This window comes from Pinus tabuliformis, chromosome 1_2, assembly GCF_031772625.1.
Source record: "Pinus tabuliformis cultivar Carrire ecotype Pingquan chromosome 1_2, CPIR1, whole genome shotgun sequence".
In the NCBI taxonomy this organism is placed as follows: Eukaryota; Viridiplantae; Streptophyta; class Pinopsida; order Pinales; family Pinaceae; genus Pinus; species Pinus tabuliformis.
Window position 1 is genome coordinate 908,263,361 of NC_142298.1, and position 27,151 is coordinate 908,290,511.

Consider the following 27,151-nt stretch of genomic DNA (forward strand, 5'->3'; position numbering starts at 1 on the left):
GTCCTGGATGATCAAATGGATTACTATATTTCTGCTGCTTGAAAAGAAGATTTTCTTAGGTTGTAAATCTTATCATGGCTAAAAGGACCGAAGAAGGAAGCCTAGGGCTCATGAACTCTAGGATTGTTTGTTAAAATAGCCCTAGATATAAATAATAGCATGATGTGAAAAGAAAATGTCATTAAGTTATGTCGAAGAGTTGTATACTTGGAAGATGATAATGTAATAATATGGATTTGAAAAACTCTAGTAAGGGTTTGATCATGAAAATCCCTAAAATTTGTGATTCCCTAAGATACAAGGATGACTGTAACCCTTGTTTGACCTAGTAGGTCATTAGGGTTTGGAACCATTTGAAGTCAATGAGGGTTAGAAATGAGTGTCCTATGCCTGTGGATTGATTAAATAAATGAACCCTGGAAAGTTATGACATCTTGATGTTGAGGAAAATTTGCAGGTTGGATTCAAGAGGGCTAAAGATCAAGAGGGAGTTGAAAAGATAAGTATCTTGTGTTCTTCATTTTATTTTTAAATTGTTACTAATGATGTAAACTCTTTGATGATGACAAGGACTCCTTGTTGATGATATGGACTTGATGATAATGATGTTGACTTGATAATGATGTGGAATCCTTGATGATGAACTTTGTGGATATGAACTCTTTGTTGATGATGATGTGGATGATGGACCCCTTGATGATATGGATTCATTGATGATGAACTCCTTAATAATGAATTCCTTGATGATGTGAACAACTTGATAATGTGGATGTGAAATCTCTAACAATGTAAACTTTGAAATGGGAACTGATATGATTACCCGTTTTGTAGAGGTAGCAAAAAAGTGACCTGATTTTGAAAAGTGGTGATGCAGAATACACATATTTTTTTTAGCATATTTTTTGACACTTTAAATTTTTTTATGTACATTAGTTTTTAGAATGTTAGTGATTTGCATGCTGATTTTAAAAAGTGTTGATTTTGCATCAGGCCCTTTTTTAAAAGACCTATTTTTTTACTTTAAATTTTCTAATGTATTAAATGTGAATAATTATTTTCTAAATTTAACAATTTTTGAAGTGATCTTCTTCGTATTTTCTTGTTTTTTTTTTTGTAGTGAGGTTTTATGTTTTTGCATAGTTAAAGAAGAATGTCGATATTTAAAGTTTCGATATTCTACATATTTATATTAATTTTTCAATGCAGATCAAATGATTGTCTCTAGAAAACAATATTTTTTAACAGTTGACATAAAAATAACCATTTTTAACATAAACATAACTAAAAAATTACACATTTTGATAATTTTTTGCTAGAAATGACATGTCAAAATCACAATTTTTATAGGAAAAATTTAACAAAAAATGGTTAAATAATAGTTTTTTTTTTATGAATTTCATGTCAAAAAATAATAATAATCACTATTTTTTTCAAAAAATAATGATTCACATAAAAATTAAAGCGAAAATCACATAATACAAATATTGAACACATAACAACATTAATTGAATGCTTATTCTTCTCATAAAATGTCAAAGTCAAAAACATTACAAGTATAACTAATTAATAGTTACAAAAAATGAGCTTGATTTCCAAGCATAACTTAAATTTAATCAACAATATCACGTAATCCAAACTCTTCATCCTCTAGAGTTTCATCATTGTCTTCTCCCACAATATTTTCTGCTTCATTTTGCTCGTTTTCCTCTTCTAATGGATCTATGATGTCTGCGAATCTCCCAATGTATGCCTTTCCAATCATTCCATGTAATGGTGGTTGAGGTTCCTTTGCCTTTTTTGCCACACGTGTTTCACTAAAATCCCCTTTCTTCAACCCAATTTCTTGCATTGCATCTGGAAGAAATTGAAGAGCATTAATTCTTTACTGAATAAATTTGCAATGTATTGGATCTTTTTCAATGACAATGAAATTTCTTCCTTTTTGTAGGCAACATGCTAGTGTTGTACCTAATTATCAAGCACAAAAGAAATAATGAAGTAAATTAATATAATGACATATAAATTAAGAAATAAGATATTGAAATTCAATTCTATATAATAAAACTTACCTGAGCCAGAAAATAAATCCAGAACCCAATCTCCTTCATTTGAACACATGTCTATAAGATAGTTAATCAAAAACTGTGGTTTTTGATAAATTTTAACTATCTCTCCTTTTGCTTCTTTGTCTTCATATGTTAGGTTTTTCACGACAACATCATAAACCAGTACTTGGCTATGACTCTTTCCATCTACCTATGACTCTTTCCATATACTCGATTAAAAAGCATAGACATATAGCTATCATCTTTTGCCAAACTATCAATATGGATGAACTCACAATCATTTATAAATGGTTGATATTCACAGTTAAGAAGATTTGACTTTTGCCTGTAACATGAAATAGTAAAATTTCAATTAACTTGTACATAAATGAATTTTTTAACATTAATCAAACATACATTTTCAGTGTCTTACCATGTAAGTTGCATCCTTGAGTTTGATTTTCCCTTGAAGCTTGACAATAACATTGCCAATTGTGTGTCTGAATGAAATGTCACAAATCTCCATAACGGTGATGATGTGACTTCTACAAATCCCGCAACCACTTTACTAAGAGCTTTATAAGTATAAGGGTCACTATCATAGTCAATGTTTAGGATATTGAAATCATGGGGAATACCTGCAATAACTATTGAATAATCCCTTTTAGGTATGAGTTTAGAAATTTCTTCACAGTCACCTTGTATTACTTGATATTGAATATTGTCAAGCTCATTCCAAATGAAATGAGTAAGAGTTGGATCAAGTTCAACATTCTTAACACGTTGCTTCTTTAGTCTTTCGATCTTAATTTTTTCAATAAGGATTCTGAAACTATCTGGTGCTCCATTTGCATCCTTCCTCGTATTTAATAAAATAAATAAATATATGTATAAGCTATAAAATAAAAATAGTATATAGATGAATAAAAATTAATGTATAAATCAACATACATTTTTAAATGCAAGATAAAAATATTTTAGTGTTGATGTAGAACTTGAATCTATATAGTCACGTACAACATCACCCCAACTATATTCATTCAAAAATTTAACCATTTGTTCTTGTATTTTCATGTAAACTTTGTGACTGAATAGAAAATTAATATAATGATATGTATAGAAAATACTACCAAGAACAATATGTTATATTTAAAAGAAAATTATAATCTAGAAATAAATAAAAATAATTCAACAAACTTACTTTTGAAATTCCTCAAACATTTCATCCAATGATAATTCCCCTGACCTCACATGACATAATATTGCTTTGTCAAGTTTTTCATCCTTTACTCCTTGCATGGCTCTCCAAGGTGTGATGGTCATATCTTTTGGAATTTGCTTCATTTCAGACTTGATTTACTGTTTCTACATTTCAATGGTTTAGACCTTTTGACCTTCTGGTTTTTAATGCCAATGTTCTCCCACATGCTAAAAGTCTCATTAATAAATTCCCATATCTCTCCAATTCTAAATGCCAACTGGAAAATGTTGTCAATACCTCTGAATATATGAGTATTTACTATGTCGCCTTTTGATTGATTTTCTCCTCAATTTGATAGACTATTTCCATACAACATTCCTTTCGGAAATCTACAGTAACATTTATCTTATCCCCACCACATTTTTCTTCAAATTCACTATGAATAAATCTAACCCTTTGGATGAAATTCATATACATTCTACATTTATTATCTGAATTATGATCCCATTCCAATAACTTTGTTTCTATATTTGATAAACCAACATAAATGATGCATTTCATTATTTCAAAATGTGGGTTATTGGGATATTCCTCCATCAATTTCCTTTGAGCTTCTACAGAATGGTTCCCCCTAAGCACATAATAATTGTATTCAAAACATTTTGACTTATCAAATGCTTCTTTGTTGGGAACTTGAACTAGATCAAAAAGAAGCACATAATTAACCACATGAGCATATGGATTGTACATCATCAATGTCTTCAAGTTGTAAACATGCAGGTGGTGTGGCTTTCTGATTTGATATTTACATTGTTCTTCACTTGCCTTATAGATTTGTCTCACATTAAGTTGAAATGTATGACCACCTTCAATTAAGTTTCTCTTTGCCAAGTTCTGTCGAATGGCATTTTGTTTTGTTTTAATGATGCCATCCTCTAAATCAGCTCCTGGTGTAATGAATTCCCTGCTTTCTTTTGAAGTTTCACTAGGATATTCACTATTGGTAATGACTACTTGAGAATGTTCAACTTTACTTTTATTCCTCCTAACATTCTCATCCTTAGCTAGAACAGAGACATTCTTGGGCATTGTTACTTTTGGTCTTTTATGGCTCTTCTCCTTTTTAACAATAGTTCCAATGTCATCCTCAGTAACGGCAACATATTCTTCAGTGTCAGTTTCAAATTCCTCATCTTCAAAAGTAACTTGTCTACCTTTGCTAGATTTATCCACTAGAGGCATTTTTTTCTGATCCCTTGGATGTAGTTTTGTAGCATCATGAATTACTACTTTTTGCTTGTTTGCCATATCTTCTTCTGACCCTAAGTAGAAACTGCTGACAACATTCATAATATCTTGCTCTATGAAATGAATTCCTCCCAACATAATTGAAAGACTTTCAACAAAATTCTGTCAAACAAAATATCATATGTCAGTAAAAAATAAGTTATAAAAATATAATGAAATAGTTACAATAACGCAAAACACAAATATAAATAAAAATACTTACAATATCTTGTGCAATCTCATTTGTGATGTGTTTAGACAAATTTGTAGATACCTCTCTCGTGTCATACAATGAATATGATAACTCATATTTAATCCTGTCATGTGACTTGGGAGATTTTGTAAGTATATAAACAAATTCAGTGTCCGGTATCAAACACATGTCTATGACCTCTCCCAGCGCCTCATAAATTCCACTATCGTTAGGGATATCAATATATAGATATATCTGCACATCTTCACCTTCTCTTTCTTTCACATACCATACATTTTCTGGAAGTTTCACTTCTTTTTATTTCTTCCAGTATGAAATCGTCTTCTTATCGTTTGAGGCACTTGATATATTTGTAGCTATCAGCTCAGGTTTGGTTCGTTCAATAGTTCCTTTTCAGGATCCACCTTTAATTTTAGCAATATTTGGTCCAAAAAGATTCACAAAAATCTTCTTTGATGCCATTTTCCTGCAAAAAACAAAATATACATATACATATATCAGTAAATTACAAAAAAAGAACAGCTTAAATTAACAAAAAAAAATGATAAATGATAAATAATTTTGTAAAACATAACCATTTATTTATTTTTTTAAATAAGAAATTAAAAAAATGTAGCCCCATGCTGTGCCACCCCGGCGGCCCAACGGCCCGCCACCTTGGCCGGTTGTTGGGTCGTTAAGGTAGGGCAGGGGGGGCTAGGGCCCAGAGCCCCGCCCCACCATGGCGGCCCAATGGACCGCCACCATGGCCGGTCGGTGGGGCGCTGGGGTGGGGCAGGGGGGCTTGTGCCTAGCCCCCGCTGGGGTGGCAGGCCAATTCCAGGTGCCAGCCCCCCGCCCCACCCTGGCGGCCCAACGACCTACCGAGGTGGCGGGCCGATTCATGAAATCAGCGACCACCCTAGCGGGTCATTGGACCGCCGGGGTGTGGCGGGGGGGGGGGGGGGGGGGGGGGGGGGGCACTGCAGACATAATGGGTAAATCTGTCTCATCTAAATTTTTAATTTCTAAAAAAAATTTAAATCTCATTAAACCTATTGAATTTTAAAACTTGCACACAACAAAAGGGAAACTAACCTTTCAAATGCGATAATCTTCCATTGAATATGTTGTTGATAGCAATGTAGCTGCTCCACAAATTTGCTCCAAGTCTTTTAACGAACCTTGAAAAACCTTGATGTGATGTGAGGAATAGTGATAATGAAATTTATGTTATAGGGAAAATTATGGAATTCCTTTACCGCACGGTTAATGTGGGACTAATTTGTTTTTATAAAAACTTTAACATGTAAATTTTGTTATGGCGATATAGGGAACTATGATAAAACAAACATTACGGAATTGTTTTACCGCACGGTGAATGTGGGATTAATTTGTTTTTATAAAGACTTTAACATATAATTCTTGTTATGGTGATATAGTAAATTATGATAAAGAAAACATTATGGAATTGTTTTACCACACGGTGAATGTGGGATTAATTTGTTTTAGAAGATATAATAAAAATTAAAAAAAAAATCAATTGTCTAGTAAATATTGTATAGTTTAAGTAAAAAATTAATTTAGGTAAAAGATTTAGTTTACAATTTTAATTTAAAGCTTTAGTTTAAAATATTTATTCATAAGAAAATTTTAGTTAAAATTTTTCAATAAATTGTAGAAGAAAATTATGGAGGAAAATACATGAAACAAAATTTTTGGAGGGAAAAATTTCGGCGAAATTTTTTAGAGGGAAACTTTGGAGGGGAATTTTCATTCTTTAAGCTATATATTATTATTAGGAGAGAGTGAATTTGTATCATTCAACCTCTTCTGTTTTAAAGACATGGATTCTTCTGATAGTGAAGTTTCTCTTTGTGAAGCATCAACATCTTCGTCGTGTAACAAATCTATTCATATTGATGAGTATAATGGAAATTCTTCCACTTAGTCCTAATCCTAAGGACTATGAGAGTAGCACTGATGAAAGACAGGATGAAGAATTTCAAATAAATAAAGAGTCATGGTTTCCACTTAGTCCTAATCCTATGGACTATGAGAGCAACAACGATGAAGAGCATGATGAAGATTTTCAAATAAATAAAGAGTCGCGGTTTCCACTTAGTCCTAATCCTATGGACTATGAGAGCAGCAATGATGAAGAGCATGATGAAGAATTTCAAATGAATAGAGTGTCACAGTGTCCACTTAGTCCTAATCCTATGGACTATGAGAGTAGCAGTGATGAAGAGCATGATGAAGAATTTCAAATGAATAGTGTCACAGTGTCCACTTAGTCCTAATCCTATGGACTATGAGAGTAGCAGTGATGAAGATTATGATGAATAATTTCAAATGAATAGAGTGTCACAGTGTCCACTTAGTCCTAATCCTATGGATTATGAGAGCATCAGTGATGAAGAACATGATGAATCATTTCAAATCATTAGAGTGTCACGGTGTCCACTTAGTCCTAATCCTATGGACTATGAGAGTAGCAATGATGAAGAGCATGATGAAGATTTTCAAATAAATAAAGAGTCGTGGTTTCCACTTAGTCCTAATCCCATGGACTATGAGAGCAGCAGTGATGAAGGCCAGGATGAAGAATTTCCAATAAATCGAGAGTCACATTTTCCACCTAGTCCTAATCCTAAGGACTATTAGAGAAGTAGTGATGAAGGACAAGATGAATAACTTAGTTATAATCCTAAGGACTATGAGAGAAGTAGTGATGAGGGGCAGGATGAAGAATTTTCAGTAAGTAAAGAGTCACAGTTTTTACGTATTCCTAGTCCTATGGACTATGAGAGCAACACTGAGAATGCACATGATGAAGAATATTCAATAAACATCGAGTCAAATTTTCAATTTAGTCCTAATTCTAAGGACTATGAGAGTAGCACTAAAGAAGTGAAAGATGAAGAATATCCTCCAAGTCAGTATTTCAAAAGCACAGATAATCATAGTGAGGATAACATTCCTCATAATGATGATGAAAATGCTTATACAAATGATGATCCAATGATGGAGATGTTGCCAGGAAATATTGTGTCGAGGAGTAGGAGCAGACCTTTTTGTATCAATCCAAGATGTTCTAGTTATACAAGGGGTAGAGCAGAATATCTGTGAGAAGAAGTTCTATCAGCGCTTTCATTTCAAGTGAATGTTGTCAAAAATATTTCTTGAAACATATGGATTTCAAGTTTGCATTAGAGAAAATGAAGAGATATTTGTCCATGAATAAAAGCATGCAAAATTCATATTTAGTGGGGTGCACGCAATCTATATTGTGAGGTTATGATTATCATATTGGGTCGTCTGTCAAGAATCCAAGAAAATTTGGAAAAGGATCCCACATTTTATTCAGAAGTATGTCATAAACGACAATTTGGGCCATTATCAAATACTGCAATGTCATGGATGAAAGATTTCTTTTCAAAGCATGGAGAGTGTATGCCAAATAGAGAGACAATACATATTCCAGATAATTTCTCAAGACGAGAAATCTACAACTTATACAAAGAATATGCAGAAGGTGCTAAGGGACATGGTCGATTTATTACATATCAATATTTTGTGAAGATATGGAAGAAATAATTCAACAATGTCCGTATTCCTAAGAAGACAAGGATGGGGATTTGCAGTACATGTGCTTCTCTTAAATCAAAAAGGGATAAATGTGAAGGGTCAGAAAGAGGTAAGCATTCATAACTTTAACTTTTAAAATTGTATAGTCATCAACTATGAAAATGTATTTCTTAATGACTTTCTTTTATGTTGTGTAAATTCCATTATCAAAGCACTTCAAGAGCATCACGAACAACAAACAAGTGAAAGAAAAAAGTTGTACAAGCATTAAAGGAGTCTTATGATAATCCAAATAAATATCTGGGTTTGATAATTGATGGTATGGACCAGAAGAAAACACTTCTACCACATTTTGTTCACACACCCAAAAATTTACAGGAGGAAAATTTTATTCAGTACCACTTGGTCGGTTGTATGGTATTCAATGTGAAAATGTTTCCAAGGGTATACTTCACAACTCCAAATATTCATAATGGTGCAAATCTGACAATAACCATAATTCATGATGTGCTTTCTCATTGGTCTAGTAATCTTCCTAAAGTTCTGTATCTACAATTGGACAACATTTGTCGTGAAAGCAAAAATCAGATTGTTTTTGGATATCTAAACATGCTTGTTGAATTGAGAATTTTTCAGAAGGTAAAGGTTGGTTTCCTTCTTGTTGGGCACAATCATGACCATATTGATCATATGTTCAATCATTTTTCAGTCACATTGAGGAGGAAGGAAGTTGGGAGCCTACCATCATTAATTGAATGTATTAAGAAACCATACATACCAGAGCCTACTTTTAATGTGTTGGAAGAAATTATTGACGTGCGAAGGTTTATTCTGGGATCGCATGGTGAGGAGAAATGCATTGAACAACTTAATGACATTATCTTCCAACATCAATTTCGTATCAAAAAAATTGATGGGAAAACACTAATATGGGGCAAGAAGTATTCAACCACTGCAGAATGGGCACTGTCATCAAGTTTGGCATTTTTGAAATTCATTCCAGATCATCTAGTATTTGTATCAAATATATTGTTATTACAATCAGTCGCTGAATTTCATAATGCACACAGACATAATAGAGATGTAAATTGTTGTGATTTCCTAGAAGAAATTAAAAAATGTATTAGATATACATATGAGTACTTTGATATTGCAGATTCAGTTTGGTGGGAATCCTTTTTCAATAATCAAAGTGATATCATTTAAAGAACAACAAATGAAGATATACCTTTGAAAAATCCATTTATTTGGCCGCAAAATGTGTCAAATGAACATGAGGAAAGAAACATTGTTGAACAACAACAATCTCAAGGTACTATTAATTCTTCGCAGGCAAAGGAAAGAGAAATGTATATTGGTTCTAGAATATCTCCTCTACAAAGTGAAGCCATGGAAGACCTTTGCAGGGGATCAGTATAGGATATTAAGGAGGGTTGCATGATCGCACTGCTAGCAGATGGAGATCCCAATGGCTATCCATTACGGGTTGCTAAGGTTATAAAGGTAATTACATAAAATGAAGATGTTGCAGGTGTTGAAGTACATTGGTATGCCACAAATACCCATTCAATGGTGTGTATAAGCCAGAGATGGTAGTTGATAAAAAAATTGGCAGAAAGAGAAAAGGAAAGGGTACAAATATAAATTGTCGCCGCACAGACCTCTTAAAATTGGTGGATGTTGACATACTTGTCTATGAATTCAATTTAACAAAGAGAGGAACTCTTTGCTTGAAGACGATAGAGATTCTAAAGAGGTTGTTACGAGAAGGAATAATTTTGAGATGGGAGTCCACTAAAACTAGTCGTAGATCTAGAAGATTTTTGAAATCTGAAGTGGTGGGCATGCATGTGGACTCAGATGGGGCACTAGTTGATGAAATATAAGAATATGGAACATCTTCATCTACATCCAATCATTCATCTGAAGATGTGAATTTTGATGGTGTGCAAGAAAATATGAGTGATTTTGAATAATTGCCTAAGACAGTTTATATAACTGATGTTTGCATCGTGTCTTGAAATAAAATTTTTGATTTCCATATGGTGTTAAATGGAGCTATGAGTCATTTTTATGTTTTTTGGATTATATGTTTTAATTATGATGATTTTTATTGTTTAGAATATCTACAATGCAAATTTTCCAAATTTTCCAAATTTTTTTGTATCTTTAATGTGATGGTTGAAAACAATTAGAATTTTAGCGATTTTTAGTGTCATGTTATTATATGTTTAACAACATGGATGAAAAATGATAGAATTTTAATGTGTTTTAGATCCCATTATTTTAACTTTATTGTCATTACTAAAAAATGTTGAAATTGTACCTAGGAAAGAAAAATGTTATTCTACCAAAAACATTAGTGTGTTTTTTTCCTCAAAAACAATGGTTTTTTGCACAAAAAAATTCGGTTTTATTGCCATTTTTTAAAAATGTTGAAAATTCACCCTAAAAAAAGAACCACCGTTCTAGTATAAACACTTTTCATTTTTAACACTGCTTTTCATGGTTTTCTGGGGTTTTTTTGGCCAGAGTTCCCGTTTTGAGTTTATAGTTCCCGTTTCAAAGTTTACATTGTTCTTTGTTGATGTTGATGTGAAGATGTGGATGGTGGAATCCTTGTGAAATATTTGATGCTGATATGACTTCTTGATAATATGGACTCGTGAATGATGATGAAGAGGAATCCTTGGTGATGATGTAGATTGGACTCCTTAAATGAATTTCTCAATAATTATATAGATGAGGTCAACTTCTTGATGATGACATGGACTCTGTGATGATATGATGATGAGTATTCCTTAATGATTATGAATATATGAACTCGTTGACGATGATGATGATATGGACTCCTTGATGACTTAGACTCCATGAACTCTTTGTTGATGATGAGAACTCCTTAATGATGATGTGAATGCTTTGATGATGGTATGAACTCCTTGATGATGTGGTGAGATTGACTCGATCTGAGAAGGATAAGATCAAGAGAGACCTAACACACTCTCAAAAGATAAGTATTATCTTTGATTGTTTCTATTGATTGTTTCATTATGAGTCGCTTGGCTTCCTTGATTATTCTTGTTCTTCTATAGTCTCCTCGTGCGGATTGTAGGTACATAATGAAGACTGCCAAGGTGTGGAAAATAGTTGGAAATGATGGAAGAAAAATGTCACAAAAGGACTTGTGATAGGCTCTGTACTTAGAGGGAGTAGACAATATTACCCAGATTGAAGCATGTTTCTATGAAGATGACTAGAAGTTTTGTAGACTGATGTTGATCCAGATATGCTAAAGATGAGCCCACAATTTTTCTGATATGTAGAGGACTTCTCCGTAAGAGGGAGTTGCTTTTGTAAATGCATGAGCCTAGTGACATACTTGGCACAATAGATTGTAGGTCCATCAACATCTCCCCAATGAATGATTTGAAGAAGCTGCAAGACTATGATATTGCCTTGGTTGATTCTTTTATTGGTTCGTTGATGATGATGTTTATTTCCGTTGAAGTCTATTGTTATCTGCTAGATTTGATTATGGTTTGCTAGATTCTACTATGGTTGTTGATGTTTTCTTCTGTGATAATCCCCTTATCATTTGTTATATTTGACTATGGTCTGTTGGTTCCTGCTTCTCAGAGAAGTCATTTATTATCTACTAGATTCCACTATGGATATAGATATTAAATTTTGTGGTTGTCGATGGTTGCTTCTGTGAGAAGTCACTTGATCGAGGTGGATATTGGTGCCCACCCACCTATTCCACTTGGACCCCCACCGTTGTTTCTTTTCAGTTTCCTTAATTGTATCACAACTTACTATTTTTGGCTATTTTTAGGTCCTAATCTTCCGGAGCTATTTTGCAGGACTAAAAGATGTTTTTAGGGAAAACAGAGAGATCGGGAAAGTCCCAAACTAGTTTACTGAATTTTTTTCGGCCTCCTCTTTGAGATCCTCAAAACAAGGTATTATGATAGCCAAATGGAGATCATATGCCAAAGTTACGACCCCGGGAAGTTGATGTACCAATTTACCCAAACGGGGCCCAGAGTTTTGGCGCTTCATCTCCTAGGGTTAGGTTTTCGGATGTTTAGGGTTTTCCATTGTTTATCAATAATAAATAAGCCTTTGAGCCTCATTGTAACACAGTTCAGAGGTATGTAGCTGCCACATCTCTTCTCAGAGATAAGCCTACCATTGCCCAAGCTAGTTTATTTTTATTTCTATATGTAAGCATATTTATGTTCTTTGATAATGAAATGAAGTTTTATTTATGTTGCATCTCTGTGTATATGGGTATTTCTGTATTTTGTTGCATTCTTGAATAAGTATGGATCAATGGCATCAAAGTGGTTTGCTCTCTCTTTGTTTTTCTTTGCATGTCCCCAACGAGGTCAGGGTATAAGGAATTAGGGCTCAATCTTGTTGAACCTTTACAAAACCAGCCTCACAAAATCCGACGACCTCCCATGGTGGAAGAAAAGGAAGATGAGGGGGTAGGAGATCCTTTCAAAATACTACTCAAGGAATCCCTCGAGTGATAGAGGAACACAATGATGGATAACTTTGCCCAGATCCATCGATGGCTACCCACAGGAAACGCATCTTCATCCAACAACCACTTTGGAGGCGCCACTCATTTTAAGGTACAAGTTAACTTTGATATTCCCATATTTGAGGGCCAGATAGATGCAGATGCCGCAGATAAATGGTTAAATCTATTGGAAGGATATTTGTCAGTTCATGACTTTTCCAATCGAGAAAAAATACTTTTTCACTTGTCAAATCCGCCCCACATGTCAAGGACTGGTGGGAAACCTAACGTGAACAAAAGGACGAGAGGGAATCATCACTATTTTCCGTTGCACCCACTTAGAATTCATTCCGAGACACCATCAAGGAACAATATTACCTTGTCAGGAGCTATGAAGATAAATACATAAAGTGGACCATGCTACGGTAGGGAAGGGACCAAGTTGTGCCAGAGTTTACAAATGTTTTCCATACCCTTCGCATGAAGCTGGGTATTAAGGATTCTAAGCGACATTTGGTACTCAAGTGCCATTGTTGTCTACAAAAGTACATGTAGGATGATATGGAGTTCCTAGACATCTCCTCGCTCAGCATGGTGTACTGATACACTATCAAGATTGAGCAGAAGTTTAAATAGAAGAAGCGAGACTTTGGATATGTGAATTAAAACCCAACAAGAAGAATTACAAAGGGAACCAGATCATTGAAATGGAGCCCAATGCCATCGTGGCCACCACTAAGTTCCATAAGAATGAGCCTGAAGATACAGAGGAGGGAGAACGCCTCTTCCACTCACAAATGTGGGTGAAGGGTTCTCCACTGCAGTTCATCATCGACAGCAGGAGCAAAAAGAACCTCATTTTAGTAGCAGCCATGAAATGTCTAGACCTACCGAGTACAACACATCCACAACATACCATTGGGTGGCTTCACCAAGGATGAGATCTCTGTGTCAGCCAACAGTGTCGCCTTCCCTACAACATCAAGCCCTTCACGGATGAAGTATTGTGTGATGTTGCTCCTCTTGAAGTTTTTGATGTATTATTAGGAAAACCATAGTTGTTCAAGCCACATGATGTATATGAGTCTAAACCTCACTCTGTGATTATTACTTTGGGTGATAAATTGTATAGTATACCGGATGTAGCCCTGCCTGCTGCCATCTCTTTGATCACAACAAAGAAATGCAGTAAGATATTTTCCCAAACCAGGAAACTTGTTTTCCTTATGATTTGCCCTCAGGGAAAAAGAAGGTTGTGGCCACGACTTCCAGACAGGGCTCCTTCACAAAGAAGCAACATATGGACAAGGTCGTGGAGGAGTACAGTGACATTTTTGCCTCACCTACAGGGGTACCTCTACACTATGAGGTCAAGAATTCCATCAATCTGACCCCAGGTGTGTTGCTAGAGAATGATGAGATCAAGAGTCATATTCAGGAGTTGTTGCAGGAAGGGAACATTAGGACAAGCTCATCACCCTGTGGGATCTCGATTGTACTGGTACAAAATAAGGACGGGACCTGGAGACTCTATATTAACTATCAGGTGCTCAACAAGATCACTATCCGGAATAGGTACCCAATCCCACAAATTGATGACCTTTTGGACCAGCTCAAGGGGGCCAAATATTTCAGCAAGATTGACTTGAAGTTTGGTTATCACCAGGTGCCTATCGAATCCTCCAATGTGTGGAAGACTGCCTTCAAATCCAAGGAGGGCCTTTTCGAATGGTTGGTCACACCTTTTGGGTTGACGAATTCCCTGCAACCTTCATGATATTGATGGATGAAATCTTGCGACCCTTAAACAATGCGTTCATGGTGGTGTATTAGATGACATCTTGATCTTTAGGCATAATTTGGAAGAGAACCTCCACCATATTCGATAGGTCCTTCAAACCCTGCGACAACATAAGTTGTGTGCCAATTTGGAGAAATGTACTTTTGGCATGACCCAGGTTCAATGTCTGGGGTACATCACTGATGAGCATGGTGTGCATGTGGACCCAGCCAAGATACAAATCATTCAATATTGGCCAACCCCAACCACTCTAACAAAGCTCCGCAACTTTCTGGGTCTTGCGACTTTCTATCGCACGGTCGTGTTGTGGTTCTCTCATATCACTTGGCCTTTAAGTCAAGTCACCAAGGGTAGAGTGAAAGAAAATTTATTTTGGTCTAAATCCCAACATAAGGCATTTGTTGAGTTGAAGCATCGCCTCTGCTTTGCACAAGTTCTCACATTACCAGACCTGCAACAACCGTTCAAGATCAAGACAGATGCCCCTGACTATGCTATTGGTGCAATTCTTACTCAACAAGGGCATCTAGTGGCATATCACAGTGAAACACTTTTAGACACAGTCCAAAAGTATCCCACCTATGACAAATAAATGTAGTCCATTCTGCAGGCCTACCGACAATGGAAGCATTACATTATGGGGAAGGAAACGGTCATCCGCACAAACCACCGACCCCTGTAGTTCATACTGACACAAGGGAAATTGCAGAATGATCGCCATCGGAAATGGTCCACATACCTGCAAAATTTCCATTTGAACATTAAGTACAAGAAGGGAAACACCAACAATGTTGCAAACTGCCTCAACCGACCATCGGTCATGGCACTGATCATTGTGCTCAACTCTTGTGGGCACGAGACTACAAGGTGGACACATCTTTACAAGAGCGATCCATAATTCAGTAGCACATACCAGAAACTCTTGGAAGGTAAGCAAGTTCTAAATTTTCATGTTGGGCATGGAACCCCCCCGAGGCATGTTTTGGGGCTCAAAGCCCATGTTTTGACCGAATAATGTTGTAAAGCCCCGCGAATTGCGGCAGCGGAAGTATGTCAGAGTCATATGGTTTTCCGCCCTAGTTTGTAATGTAATGTCAGCCTACCCATGGTCCACCATGGGATTGTATAAATAGAGCGAGGCTCTAAGTTAAAAAGAAATAGATAGAGGATAGAGACAAGGAGTAGAAGATCCGAGAGAAAAGTCTAGTTTTGGTTCGTAGAGTAGGAGAAGGCTCTACACCTGAGTGCGCGGACCCCTGCAGCTGAGTGCGCAGGGCGGAGTTGATTCTGTAACCAAAGGAAGAAAATAATAAAGAGAAGTTTTAACTGAAATCCATGTATCTATTCTTGAGTTATTACATGTTTGTTATCAATTGCAATTATACTGTTTATTTACTGCGCACACTTGTATGAATGATTTATATTGCTAAGTATAATTTACACATGCAAGTAAGCTAAGTTAATCCACTAACGGTGAAATACTAGTAAGGACTTGGGTAATCACAACATCTGGCCCCCATGTAGGGCTGCGCGAAGGTAGCATCACTGGCTGCGAGGTACGTGTAAGTGCGTGCAGTGATGTGCGCGCAGGGTCGAACCGCAGACCACTTGACCCCATCAGACATCTCCAACGTGCGGAAACCTGGTTCTAGCACCCTCCCATACTAATTTAGGTGAGATCTCAACCCACGCTCCATAGACTGTTGCCGTAAGGGCCAGTAGTACTGGGATTTGTTTGGCTAAATCACCTCCGAACCTGGGTCAGGACCAAACAAGCCAACAAATGGTTCTGTTACCGGGACCGGGATCTGCATAAGGGATGTCTAATGTCGTGTCATTGGAATCTGACAAAGAAAGAAATTGAAGGGTGGCTAGACAGAAAAATTCACGAGTTCGCAATGCACGAAAATAGGAATCCGTGAGTATCGAAGGAACAATGGTTAGAGCGCTACTTATATACGAAAATCCACAAAATTTTCTTTGTGTCCTTCCCCTCTGAGTTGTATGAGTGGATTTCAAAGCTAGTAGAAAGTCAAGGAAGGTGTAGGCTCGACAAGCCAATTGTGTGGACTCCAGAATTGGTGCGCAGACTAGAAGCATTGGAAGATAAGATCGCACATGCTGTGGACCATTAGCTCGATTGAATCATCGGAGGGTTTATCACTGAATTCATGGTAGATACTTCAGTCAACTACAACAAGGTGGAATGACATTTCCTCAAAGGACCGCGAGGTAAGTACATTAAATATTTGAACACTTGGATTAAAATGCTACTGTGTTAAAAGTGGGTTATGTGAATAAATTGATGTTTGGGGCTACGCGAAGTGGGAGGATCTCATAAACGAAGGTAGCGAAAAATTAGATACTAGTCCCTTGATTTCACCTCCGCGGGAGAGCAAGGAGGAGCTTGCGAAAGTTTCACCAAGAAGCGTGATCAGTCTGATAAGACAGCGAATTCTGCGCATACCACCCCCACCTACACCACCACCAGTTTCACCATCCTCACCCCCTTTTTCGCCCACACCACCTTCGCCACCACCATAGTTTAATATGGTGAGCGCAATAAAGTTGCTGGTATTCAAAGGAGTAGGAAACGAAGATCCGAACCAATTTTGGTTCGTAGTAAAGGCTGTATGGGAAGCGCAAGGAGTCACGGATGATAATATCAAGAAGGCAACACTGGTTAGCGCCTTGCAGGATCGCACACTAACATGGTACATCAAGCATTCCAATGACAATCCAAACACAGGGATCGCAGATATCCAAGCTGCACTAAACAGGGAATTTAGCAGGCCAAAATCAGAAACACAGTCAATTATTGGGTTTAAGGAAATCACGATGCTTCCAGGCGAGACCCCCTGGGAGTTGGATCAGAGACTGAAGGGTAAGATCCATGAAGCTAATATGACCTTGATGGATGCACAACACCGCGCGTGGTTTGTAGCATCACTAACACCGCATCTAAGGAATGCGTTGTCACAACAAAAGCTAACCACTCAGGCCGAAGCCTTGGAGATGGCGATGAGACTGCACGAAACCCCGATACAAGATCCTAACCTGGGAGTTCAACAGATCCACGCGCAGTTGCAGAACTTGTGTCTTGAGATGCAGAGTTTGAAACAAGATAGGACAACTCAGCCAGAGGGGTGCGAAGAGGTATGGTGCATAAAATGCAAGGGTCAGGGGCACGACAAGGACCATTGTCCATTCTTTGCGAACTACCTAGCAGAAGGAGGGCCAATGCCATTGAGACCAGAGTGTCATCGGGAAAACTAGTGTCCATTTGGAGCTGCTAGTCCCACTAAGACGAGTAGCTATCTTAGAAACAAACAGATTAAAGTTACTTGTGTTTTCCTTTATGAGAGATAGATGAGAGAGAAGCAGAGAGTACCAACCTCAGTCTTTCGCTAGTCTCCTTGCTTGTTTCCTCCCTCCCTTGATAGAGCTTTCGCCACTCCTTTCTCAATTATCCCACTTCAAAGAACACCTATAGAGTCAAGGCAGCAAAATACCATCAAAGCATAGAGATCTATAACCATAAATAATGTAGGATCAAATGTACATTAACCATATAGATGCATATACAAACAAGATTCAAAGATATACAAGCATATGGAGGAAAACTCAAATAGCTTTATTGATAGAAGTAGTAGAAGAGAGCATTACAACCAGGCTATCTGATCCAACATCATCCTCCTAACATGAAAGCCGTCTTCACCTCATACAAAGCAAGATCACCCAACAATGTCCTCAAAGAGAAACCAACAACACTTCCTTGCAAATTACAAAATTCCAGCCTCTAGATCTCTTGGATAAGGGATCCATATATAGATGTTTTAAGGAGAGTGAGTCAGCTTCTGGGATTTTGATTAGTTTCATTTCACTGATAGTTCTTGTTTCCACTTGGAGATTTTAGATCTCTTACTCATCCATGGGGGAACTCAGAGAGGCAAGTGTCATATGAGCAGTTTCTAGAAGATTCTTTGGGTTTCCACCTAGCACACCGCTTATGCCATTTGTATGCTCTCGCTCATCGCACCCTATAGAAGGGATTTCCAGTATGCATCGCACCCCCCATGTGTAATAGGTGAGATGCATCACACCCTATGCATGGAGCAGCCTGTATGGTCCTGTTTTGACCAGTTCTGAGTAGTTTTTCATGGAGAACTTCTCGGAGATGATGTAATCAGATGACCTTGTTCCTTTAAGGTATGAAACAACACTTTTAGGGGTTTAGAAGCCCTTTGTTTATGGACATATGTGATTGGGGTTGCAGTGCCCAAATATGTCTATAACAGTTGCCCCTTAAAACATGAGGTCGTAAATCCTTTTGATGTTGGGTGAAATGCTTTATAATGAGGATCCAAGGTTTTTCGAACTAGAAAGTGACCTGTAATAAGATATAACACAATACATTATCTTCATAATATTTTCATGATCTAGCTAAGGTGGGAATTCCCATGCTCAGCTTTATAAATTCATACTCATGTACATAAGACAGACAATCGTCTGTGTGGCAGACTGATGATTCTGGTAGAGCCATCATCCTTTAGTTTGGATGATTCTCTATGCAGCTGTGATGTACATTTGATGTCTTTATTTTCCTAAATATATCACAGCCCGGATGGATGAAACTAGATCCGGGGTCTTCAAACTCATTCAATCTTCACCCGGAGTACAAGTCGATCCATGTGAAGAGATGTTCTGATGTTGAACATGGAAAGACATCGCCTGATTACCAGCCAATGATGTAAGTTGTTAACAGGCGCGAGAGGAATCACCGATAATGATGATGAACCTCAAGGTACTGCATTACAATTCACATGGTGTGAATACATGAGGTGATGTCGAACACCACGTAAAATCTTTCGGTCGAAGGCCATTGATGTAAACCTATCGCAGGAAGTGAGAAACTTGCCATTGAGGCATGCAAGCTTCAAAGTACTGAAAGGGTTTTCCCTAAGTCAAATTCTTGGATAACGAGCTGGTGTCGACAAGAAGTGACCCATCATAGGAGGGCCTTAATGAATCCCACATCTACGACCTGGAACGGAGCTAATGATTTTGTGCAGGTGAAAACGAACTGATGATACAAGGTTCAGGGTGGCGTCATGAAAAATGGAGAGTGAAGGTATTGCAACGGATGAGACGTTAGCTAGGTTGGTGAATTCTCTAAGCGACTTCTCTTAAACATATCGGCGACACTGAAATGGATTGGTAGCGTTAACCCCAAGGTGGATGGTACGGTGGACCAATGGTGATGTGACCGGTGTACGGAATAACCCAACCCGACTCAATCATGGTGACGGAGTGAAAGTGTCATGCTCAAGAGTGACCTGCTACCAATGAAGCTATTCAAGTTTTCTTCCCTTTTTCCCCAGTCATTGCTGACCAGTACCCCTTTATTTTTGTTAAGCTTGAGGAGGATAACATATGCTTGTTCTATAATTTGCCCTTCGGGCAAACCCATTGCTATATTTTTACGAGCTTAGCGACAGTGAAACTCACTCTTGTCTGCATGGACAAGTTTGCCGCTATTGTTTTAACGAGTTTAACAACAAAGATAACTCAGTCCTTTTCAATTTTATAGAGTCTAAAAAGGGACGAAAAGGCAACTCCAGTGGTCCTTTTTCGTAATGTAATCCCTTAAGTCCGAAAAGGTGTAAAATAATACGAAAGGGATGACTTTTCGAACAAGACAAGCGCTCGATATTTTTGTGTAATAATCCCTAAGGTCCAAAAAGATTAAAATCTAGAGGAGGGATAGCACTTCTGGTCGCTTTAATGAGCTAGAGAGGCCAATTTCTCAGCAATATTTTCATATTTTACGAGTCAGATGAAAAGAGCTTAAAGGAGACTCGTTTTTTGAGGAACGAGCGATGTTTTTGGATAGCAACTGGTTCCAGGTAAGGTTTGGAACATTCCAATCACGACAGTGGAAATAGGGTGGCTAATAGAATCACTCTTCGCAACTGTTCCTCAAAAGGGTAAAAAGTCAAATGGAGGCGTATGATCGGCTAAAAAAGAGTGGAGGTGATGGTGAGAACACGACCAAGGTTCAAGAGCTGATAGTCATGCGATCAAAATGGTTATTTACCGGAGGTGGGGTTAATTTTTTAATGAGCTTGAACTCTATGGAAACATTTGCTCATTGCTAGGTTTATTTTTTGACGAGCTTGAACTTCGCGTAAAACTGCTCATGGTGAGGTTTATTTTTTAACGAGCTTGAACTTTGCGTAAAATTGCTCATGATAATAGTCAGAGACGTTGATTTCACCATTAACACTATGTTCTTTTGACGGTCATGCTGCCTATTCAATTACTCCATCAAATTGATTAGAAATGTGAATACATGATTAAAAAATGAGTTAAATAACCATATTTTACTCGAACTACGTGAATAGTAACATAAAAATAGTTTTTACCTCTCATTTTTACCATTGCATTCAAATTTGGGATTTTTAGAGCTCTGGAGGTGTTTTCCCCCTTGATTTTCACCAGCTGATTCCCAAAGATTTTGTGGATTATCTTTGGTGCCGTTTGGACCAGGTAGGAGCTAACCCTTAGCTCTTCAATTACATTCTTTCCTTTTCTGATTTTGAGCATGTTTTCCTGTTCTTCTGGGCCTCTGGGTTTTGAACAATTCGTTCTCTCCCCATCGCACACAATGTACATTGAAAGGTTCAATGCATACTAAGCTGGCCATTGGCCAATTAGGATGCATCTCACCCAGTACACAACTGGGGGGCGATGGGCACAAGAAGGAAAGTTTATGCACTCTTTTTTCATGGAAATTTTGCCTGTTTTTGCCCGAATCAGGATCCTAATTCTTCTCTTGTTTGTTTTTTAGAGATTCATTGGATCAATATGGTTGTTACATGGTGGGAACGTGAGCATGAAGAAGAGGACATGGCTGCTTTACATGATTCGGGTACAGTGACTGCTTTGCGGAACTGCGGTTTGCTCAAATTCTTCCGCATATCCAGCATGAGGCAACAAATCAATTTGTTGCAATATTTCCTCGATGCATGGGATCCTACTAACCAAGTGTTCTAGATTCGAGGTAAATCCATCCCTTTGACAGTTGAGGATATCTACTTCTTGACTGGTTTATCGAGGCGCGGTGCCCCTCTCTCACTATCAGGATCCGCCCGTGGAGGTGAATCCGTGAGGGATTATATTCACCGATTCTGTAGAGATGGATCTCAGCCAAGCAGGGACGGCAAGATCAGTATTCGAGATGTCACTGACCAGTCCTTGAGGACTATCTTATTCACCTTTGCTAGATTGGTTGGTAGTGCGGCTCTTCATTTGGCCAACAGGTCCTATATGCAGTATGCTCTGGAATGCCTTGAACCAAAGGTATTCAACTGGTGTGATGTAGTACTTCCGGTTATAAAAGAACAGCTCTCCAAGGTGAAGAATGGAAGGTCTAAGAACTTTGGTTATGGTTCTATTCTCACCGCCTTCGCCTTGGAGAAGATCCCACTGATGCAGCCATAGTACATTTCACTCGGACCGCCAATAGCTACGGAACCACAGATGTAGAGATGGGTCGATCTTATGGCCAGACATGCTGTTCAGTCACTGATTTCATTCTCTGATGCCTTCTTTGAGTGGTTCGACCGTCAGGAGATGGTCTTTGCTGGGTATCCATATGCTGGGATGGATTTCTGGGGTGACCCAGATTTAGTGCTGTCGGCTGGTGAGCAGTGGGGTGTTATAGGTATAATATATGACCATATCCATGTTTATTGTTTTTATAATGTTCTTATGTCTTTTAAATGCTATCAAGACTAATTAAACTCATTTAGGCAGACATTGGACCCATGCGACCAGCAGTGCACCCAAGGGTAGCAGCTGTCATTCCAGCAGGAGAGGCTGTAGGGAGGGTTGTTCTCCGCAATCTGGACATAGCCGAGACCCTTGCAGTATTGTAGGATCATATCGAGGGTCTCACCCTTGGTATCTAGGATGTGAGGACCGACGAGTTACCTCTGAGATTACAGCGCCATACTATTGGCGTGCCGAGTCGATGGACTAGGCTCTTACATATGATCGCACAGGCGGTGACTTTTTATCACCAGCACCATTAGTCTAGGGTGCTTCTCTGCATTTTTTGAGTTTTTTGGGTCATGTGACTGATTTTTTCTTAGACACAAAACTTCTTCGATAAACTTTTGATTTTAGGAGCTTTATTTTGGTTAAGTTATATGATCGTGATGCAAATGTTGATTGAAATGCTTTCTTTTATAAATGCTGCAAATGTCCATCTAACACATAATTTGCTAATGAATCAGTTAACATGTTTAAGTTTCTGGAAATGCGTTGATATTGAATAGAATCAAACTGCCTTTCCAAAATATTGACCCTTAGGAACATACGATAGATAGCTGGATTCCAAACAGAATATATACCAGTAAGTTATAGGATGACAAGTTGTGAGTCTAGCCTGACAAAAAGTTGGCGTATGCCATGTGTGATGGCATCAGAGAGGAGTTATATCAACGCGCTATACTCAGTGATGTTGTTCATTGATCGACCAATAAACACTCCTCTGAAACTCACTAACTCACCACTTGGATAAAAAATGGCCCAGGCCACAGAAGATAGGTTCTGCATACTACGACTAGCTCCGTCAACGTATCCAACGAATGATTCCAATAGGTTCGACATCTGCAACAAATGCAAAAGACGGATTACCTAACCAAAATGATCACTCTTGATGAAAACAAAAATGTAACAAAAGCATATGAAGAGGTCACTACACTTAGTCAAGCATAGTAATGCTTAAGGTACAACCCGTTTCGGGGTTGCACCAGTGGAATTCCATCGTAATCTACTAGCTCGTAGGCTCCTTTTGCTAACACTCATTTAACAATGTAGGGACCCATCCACAAAGATTGGAACTTACCTGCTCCCAATTTATCGGATTCCTGATCATAAAGCAAGACCAGGTCACCTTCTGAGAAGACACGGGGTTTGAAATTTTTGTCAAACTGCGCCTTAACTCATTTCTTATGGGCTTCGTTAGCCAAGGCAGCGTCACGACGGGTTTCATCCAATTGGATTAGTTCCAAGAAACGAGCCTCTTCCTCTGAAGTTCCGGGGAGAAGGTCGATTGCAAGCTTGAGAGATGAAATCTCACATTGAATTGGTAAGACGGCTTCCAGGCCATACACCAGCTGGAAGGGTGTAAACCTGGTCGCATTTCTTACTGAGGTTCTGTACGCCCACAAGGCTGAGTATAGGATTAGGTGCCAACTCCGTTTGTGGACTCCGATAATTCTTTGCAGCATGCACTTTAGGACTTTGTTGATGGCCTCAACTTGTCCGTTAGCTTGTGGATAATACGGAGTAGAACTTTCATGGGACAATCCTAGTTTGGCAGCCAATTCGACTGTCATGTGATTGTGAAAATGCGATCCATGATCTGTGACTATAGCCTGTGGAACACCAAACCTAGAGACTACATGATTGAAAAAGAAAAGAGTAGTCGTTTCACCGCTGTTGTTTAATGTAGGCATCTCCTCGGCCCATTTCGTAAAATATTCAACTGCGCCTATGATATACCCATGCCCCCCAGCCGAGGTGGGGTTACATGTCATGAAATCTATGCCCCATTTGGTGAATGGCCCAACAGAAGCTACTAGTTGCAAAGGTGCAGGTGGTATTCTGGTTTTGCGGTCGAAAATTTGACAAGCATGGCAACTTCTGACTGCGGTTATACAATCTTTGAACATTGTTGGCCAGAAGTAACCTACTCGTAAAATATTTTGTGTCGTAGCATAACCAGATTGATGCCCACCACACGCACCTGAATGACAATCATTCAGGACTTTTTCGGCCTCCTCATGGTTGAGGCACCTTCGCAGGACTGTATTGATATTGCGACGGTAAAGCGTATCACCGACAATCATGTAGTCTTTTGCTTGGTATCGAGTATGTCATTGTTCAAAGCGAGAGGTATTAGGCCTGTATGTTTGGGTTTGGAGATAGATGATTATATCTCCATACCACAAATCACTTGATGATATCAGAAACAAAGATTCATCCACGATTGTTTCTTTGGATGTTGAATCGTTGGACGATGATGGGAAATCACATAACAACTCTGCGAAAACGAGAGATTTATTTGATTTGGATTTTATGAATTCCAGATCAAACTCTTGGAAAATAGCTATCCATTTTGAATATTTTCCCCCAAGTAATTGACGCGACAAAATGTAAGTCATTGGGTTGCAATCTGATAAAATGATAGTTTTGCGAAAGAGGATATAGTGTCGAAATCTTTGTACTGCTTGAACAGCTGCGAGAGCCAGCTTTTCAACATAGGAGTATTTTCTTTCTGTATCATTTAAGTTTTGGCTTAAATAATAGATAGGATGTTCTACTCCATTTTCTTCTTGAACTAAAACCATTGCGATGGTTGTATCTGCTGCACCTAGATACAGGTTAAAGTATTTTTGATAATCAAGAGCGTACACTAATGATGCTTTTATTAGGGATTCCTTTAGAGCATCAAAGGAAGCTTGCGAAACCTGATCCCAGTTGAAGGGTACTTCTTTTTTCAAAAGACACGTATAACCTTTAGCAATTTCGGCGTAATTTGGAATGAACCACCTCAGAACGTTTTCTTTCCCTTTGAGTTTCTGAATCTGAAGCAAATTTGAAGGTGGAGGCATATCGATGATTGCCTGAACCTTATATGGGTCGAGTCGAATTCCATCCTTAGAAACTACGAAGCCAAGTAAACGACCAGAACCGACACAAAACACACACTTGTGTGGATTGAGTCGTATCTTGTAGTGTTGGCAACGTAGAAATATAGCTCTCAAATGCCGCGGACGATTAGTCCGCTTTCGCGAATGAGCCGGAAGATCGCTGAGATATGGTTGAATGATGTTCTTGATGTCATGGAAGGCATAATTCATAGCCCTCTGAAATGTTGCCCCTGCATTCTTTAAACCGAAAGCTAATTTGCGGTATGCGAATGTGCCCCATGGACATATAAATGGAATCTTCGACTGGTCCTGTGGGCAGATACTTATTTGATTATACCCTGAAAATCCATCCATAAATGAAAAGATTTCGCATCCGGTGCATTCATCAATTATCTAGTCGATGAAGGGTGTAGGGTAGTTGTCCTTTGGACAAGCTTGATTTACATCCCTGTAATCAATGCACACTCTAATCGTTCCTTGCTTTTTCATCACAGGAACAATATTCAATACCCAATCAGTTAGAGGAACCGGGTAAATGAAACCAGCATGTAAACATTTTTCAACTTCTGCCTTAATGGCAGTGGCTTTCTTCGGGTGCACCTGTCGAAGCCGTTGTCATATTGGTTTGACATCTGGATAAATCTTGATTTCGTGTTCAACTATGCTTGAGTCAATGCCTGGCATTTCTTCATATGACCATGCAAAGACATCTCTGAATTCATGAAAGAGAGTGCTATATATTTCTAGTTCTGAAGGAGAACAAGATTTGCCAACATGAATATTCTCTACAACATTACGTTTGATCAAGATATTTATGGCGATAGTTTCTTCAATGTTGGACACGTTTCACTCTGAATCCACCATATTTACAGTATTTGATAGAAAATAAAAAATTTAAGGATGATCAAGGTCGTTGGAATAATCTTCGTTGTAATCCAGAAGATGGGAACGATGGTGGTAATCTTCCCATGGTGCCTCTTCAATCATCATCGACTAAATAATTCCTTCGTCTGTAGAATGTACATGTGACCAAGGATCTGAAGAGGTGCCATATTCTTTTGACCTATCCACCCAAACACTCGATGAGCGTTGGTTTGGGTTTGCCGCCCAGGCTGAGAAAATTGATTGCTACAAAATCTCTATTGGGCTTGGAGGCAAAACCTATTGATGATCCATGCTAACAAAATGTTCGGAAATCTTCTGAATGGAAGATATCATATTGCAGGTTCCTACTGTTGCCACTTTCGCCAGATTACTCGAAGGCGGTAGGGAAAAAGTACCCATCAAGGTAGGGTCTTTCAGTAGGCCTACTCCAACATTTTGGAGCGAATGAGAGCTTCCATGGATCATTGGAATGCTTCCTGTAACTTGTGAACTGTTGGGGAGAAAGCTCTGTTGATCAATGATTGTAATTCCTCCTTGGAAAGGAAAGGCAATCTTTCTAAAGTAGGTTGATACAATAGTAGCCATGGCATAAATCTAGGGCCTTCCCAATAAGATATTGTAATCGAGGTTTCCATCGATAACTTCGACGTCAATTTCTATTGTTTTGCCCTCCAGTTCAACTTGTAAGTTACTTAAAATCCTATACAGGGTGTATGTTTGTCCATAGAATGCTTTTAATATCGTTGATGATCTTGACAAGTGTGGTGATCCTAAAGTTTTCCACCAACTCATTGACATAATGCAGGTAGATGCCCCCTCATCAATAATTGTTCGATGAACAATTTTGTTGAGGGCTTTCACTTGGATGAGGAAAGTGAGTTGAGCTGGTAACT